This window comes from Sciurus carolinensis, chromosome 5 (assembly GCF_902686445.1).
Source record: "Sciurus carolinensis chromosome 5, mSciCar1.2, whole genome shotgun sequence".
Classification (NCBI taxonomy): domain Eukaryota; kingdom Metazoa; phylum Chordata; class Mammalia; order Rodentia; family Sciuridae; genus Sciurus; species Sciurus carolinensis.
This window is the reverse complement of record NC_062217.1, coordinates 63,740,046-63,745,189: the sequence shown is the minus strand read 5'-3', so window position 1 is coordinate 63,745,189 and position 5,144 is coordinate 63,740,046.

Here is a 5,144-nt window from a genome sequence, read left to right as displayed (position 1 = left end):
GTTTTTGGGGGACTGGCTTACTTCATTTAGTATGATAGTCTCCAGATCCATCCATTTCCTGGCAAATGTCATTAATCCATTCTTATTTATGGCTGAGTAATACTCCTTAGTGTATATATATCAAATTTTCTTTATCCATTCATCTATTGAAGGGTACCTAGTTTGGTTCCATAGCTTACCACTGTGAATTGAGCTGCTATAAACACTGTGAATTGAGCTGCTATAAGACTTTAACCACATTAGACTTTGTGCCTCTTTGCTCTCCTTTTAAGGAGCTACGTGGTAGAACTCACCAGTGACATCACCTATACCTGAAGACCTTTCTAAAGACTTTCAGTTTAGGAACTTATTTTCCTTAATGAACATTGGACCATGTAAGTGTTCATGTAGTATGCTGATTTTAAATTGTTTGGGTATAAACTGAGGAGTGGGAAAGCTGTTTCAAGTGATGGTTCTATTCCAAGTTTTCTGAGGAATCTCCATACTGCTTTCCAGAGTGGTCACCCCAATTTGCAGTCCCACCAGCAATTTATGAGTGTTGATGTTGCATTTTTAGCTTAATTCTACACAAGTTCATTTCTGGTATATAGATATAAAATTGATTTTGTATATTTATCTTGAATCCTGAAGTGTTGTTGAACTTAACAAGTTCAGGAATTCTTAGAAACTTTTAAAAAATTCTCGTGTAAAAGCAATCTTAAGAGGAAAAGGCATTAGCCTTTCATCATCAAATATAATAGGAGCTATACTGCTTTGGTTGGTATCTCTCAAGTTCCCCTGCAAATTACTTTCTTATGGCAGTCATAATAAAGTACCACAAATACAGTGGTTTAAAACAATAAAAACATTACCTTGTATTTCTAGAGAACACATGTCCAAGATTATGGTGTCATAAACAAGGTTGTGCTCTCTCTATGGCTGCTTCCTAGCTTCAGCTAGAGGTGTCAACCTTAGATCTTCCTGTGCAGCAGTAACCACATTAGACTTTGTGCCTCTTTGCTCTCCTTTTAAGGAGCTACGTGGTAGAACTCACCAGTGACATCACCTATACCTGAAGACCTTTCTAAAGACTTTCAGTTTAGGAACTTATTTTCCTTAATGAACATTGGACCATGTAAGTGTTCATGTTCTTGTGGTAGTTCATGCTTTTCCACAATTGATACATTTCTTCTAAAGTTCATGTTTAAAACCGTTCAATTGTATAAACGATTTTCTGTTACTCTCGTGGAATACCTGAGGTTTCAGACTTTACAAAGAAAACAGATTTATGTAGCTGTCACCGTGCAAGTAAGGCCTGTTCCTATTCAGGGTGTGTGAAGAAGAATATTACATCTGGTTGGCTGCTCATGACCTCCTGTGAGTTTGGGACTTGCACAGACCCAAACATCAAGCCCCACTTGACTGTACTTGTGACATGCAGGCAAGAAGAGGCCACAGGAAGTTGTGGACCCAAAGAGGCCTCAAGGAGAGCAGGCATTTGGGGTCCACAGTGGAAAAATGAGCATTAGCCATAGGGATGATTTGGGTGCTACTTTATGGAAGGACCTCAGTATGAAGGAGCTCAGTATTCACTTAAATAAGTAAACAACCCTTCCTTCTTACCTAAAGAGGGGGAGTAACATTGCTCACAGGGGGATGACCAACATTTGCTTCTAAGAGTCACAGGCAGAACACCTGCCTGGCAAGTCCCAGCCTGGCTCAGCAGCAGTCCTAAAGGAAAATTCCAGCCCAGGACACCCTGCCATTCTGCTCCTGAGACCAAACTACATAAAATGAACAAAAAGGCATTCCTCCTCTACTCTATCTCCCCCAACTCCTCCAGGATGTCCACATATCTCTGTGACTTCTGAAGACCTGAAGCTGTCCAGGTGGCCCTGGGCTTGCTCCTCGGGGATGCACCTCCATGACCATTAACATGCCTCTCCTGCCCAGGAGAATCTTCTCCACATTGTAACCTTTCAGGCAGCAGTTAGGCAATCCATTCCTTAGGGCAGTGTGCCCCTGTCTCAAGCTGGAAGTAGTTTTGCCTTAGGATTATTTACCACCCTTGGGATTTTTTTCCTTTAGAAAAATATGCAAAGATTTTCCCTTTAAAAAATTTCCAAGCATCTGATCATTTCACAACTGGGTCCTTACCAGAAAAGGGCAAAATATTAAAATGACACATGGGACATACATTTTTTTAAAGGTATCCATTTATGATCACTAAAGGGAAGAACAGGAAGAAGCTGCCAGAGCAGCCCTGTGGGCCCAGACCTATACAGATGTCAGGGATGGAAGGTACTTGAAGCCTCCTGCCTTGCCTAACCTGAGCATTTCTCACTCTTCATTTCTGCACACCTAACAAACAGCAGTGTCAAGAGAACCCAGAGAAAAGAGCAATTCCACATTGATGCACTTTTTTCAGGTAAAGAGCATTCACAAAATGACTGGATATCTCCACTCCCCGATTCCCTGTGTTCCCTCTCACTAAGTGGCACAGGCCTTGAGGAGGTTTTAGGTGTAGTGGCTGCATGGCAGTTGGTGAAGCACCCAGTCCCTTCCACTGGCAGGCTCACCTCTGCACACTGGCCCACCTCTTTCTTACGTGCACACAGTATTATGGAGAGACCATAGAACACTCTGGGCTACCATGGAAGGAGCTGAGAAAATATTTCGGATGTCATGTCTCCGAAATTGCCTCCCACCCTTTCCACATACCTCAGAGAGGGGCAGGAAGACAGGAAGAGGAATTCCTTCTGGCAAAGGTCGCTGACGGAGAGTAAGTTATGTCTACACTGGTTTTGGGGGAAGTTTCACACTGAGTCAAGGGGAGTCAGTCTCCCTCTTAGGGCAAAGAGAGTGAGTGTTTTTTTTGTTTGTTTTGTTTTTTGTTTTTTGTTTTTTAGGGTAATTGTTTTTATTTGATTTGTTGGTATCTATTTGTAACACTCGTTTTTTAAATTTATTTTTATTGTAAACAAATGGGATACATGTTGTTTCTGTTTGTACATGGAGTAACAGAATACCATTTGTGTAATATACATTTACATAGGGTAATGATGTTTGATTTATTTTTTCCTTCCCCCCCCCACCCCTCCCACCCCTCTTTTCCCACTATACAGTCCCTCCTTCCTCCATTCTTGCCCCCCTCCTACCCCCCATTATGTGTCATCATCTGCTTATCAGCAAGATCATACATCCTTTGGTTTTTTGAGATTGGCTTATCTCACTTAGCATTGATATTCTCCAATTTCATCCATTTGCCTGCAAATGCCATAATTTTATTATTCTTTATAGCTGAGTAATATTCCATTGTATATATATACCACAATTCCTTTATCCATTCATCAATTGAAGGACATCCAGGTTGGTTCCACAGTCTGGCTATTGTGAATTGAGCAGCTATGAACATTGATGTGGCTGTATCTCTGTAGTATGCTGATTTTAAGTCCTTTGGGTATAGGCCAAGGAGTGGGATAGCTGGGTCAAATGGTGGTTCCATTCCAAGTTTTCTAAGGAGTCTCCACACTGCTTTCCAGACTGGCTGCACTAATTTGCAGCCCCACCAGCATTGTATGAGTGTACCTTTTTCCCCACATCCTCGCCAACACCTATTGTTGCTAGTATTCTTGATAATCGCCATTCTAATTGGGGTGAGAAGGAATCTTAGGGTAGTTTTGATTTGCATTTCTCTTATTACTAAAGATGGTGAACATTTTCTCATATGGTTGTTGGTTGCTTGTAGATCTTCTGTGAAGCATCTGTTCATATCCTTACCCATTTGTTGATTGGGTTATTTGTATTCTTGGTGTAGAGTTTTTCAGTTCTTCATATATTCTGGAAATTAGGGCTGTATCTGAAGTATGAGTGACAAAGATATTCTCCCACTCTGTAGGCTCTCTCTTTGCATTGCTGATAGTTTCCTTTGCTGAGAGAAAGCTATTTAGTTTGACTCTATCCCAGTTATTGATTCTCGCTTTTATTTCTTGTGCTATGGGAGTCCTGTTAAGGAAGTCTGATCCTAAGCCAACAAGTTGAAGATTTGGACCTATTTTTTCCTTCTATAAGATGCAGGGTCTCTGGTCTGATTTCAAGGTCCTTGATCCATTGTGAGTTGATTTTTGTGCATGGTGAGAGATAGGGGTTTAATTTCATTCTGCTGCATATGGATTTCCAGTTTTCCCAGCACCATTTGTTGAAGAGGCTATCTTTTCTCCATTGCATATTTTTGGCCCCTTTGTCCAGTATGAGAAAATTGTATTTATTTGGGTTTGTGTCCATGTCCTCTATTCTGTACCATTGATCTACCTGTCTATTTTGGTGCCAATACCATGCTGTTTTTGTTACTATTGCTTTATAGTATAGTTGAACTTCTGGTATTGTGATACCCCCTGTTTCATTCTTCCTGCTAAGGATTGCTTTAGCTATTCTGGGTTTCTTATTCTTCCAGATGAATTTCATGATTGCTTGCTCTATTTCTGTAAGGTATATCATTGGGATTTTAATTGGAATTGCATTGAATCTGTATAGCACTTTTGGTAGTATGGCCATTTTGACAATATTAATTTTCCCTATCCAAGAACATGGGAGATCTTTCCATCTTCTAAGGTCTTCCTCAATTTCTTTCTTCAATGTTTTGTAGTTTTCATTGTAGAGATCTTTTAACTCTTTGGTTAGATTGATTCCCAAGTATTTTTTTTTTTTTTTGAAGCTATTGCAAATGGACTTGTTTTCCTCATTTCCCTTTCAGCTGTTTTGTCGCTTGCGTATAAAAATGCTTTAGATTTATGAGTGTTGATTTTATAGCCTGCTATTTTGCTGAATTCATTGATGAGGTCTAGAAGTTTTCTGGAGGAGGTTTTTGGATCCTATAAATAAAGAACCATGTCATCAGCAAATAGTGACAGCTTAAGTTCCTCTTTTCCTATTCATATCCCTTTAATTTCTTTAGTCTGCCTAACTGCTCTGGCTAGAGTTTGAAGGACAATGTTGAATAGAAGTGGTGAAAGAGGACATCCCTGTCTTGTTCCCATTTTTAAAGGGAATGGTTTCAGTTTTTCTCCATTAAGAATGATGTTGGCCATGGGCTTAGCATAAGTAGCCTTTACAATGTTCAGGTATGTTCCTACTATCCCTATTTTTTCTAGTGTTTTGAGCCTGAA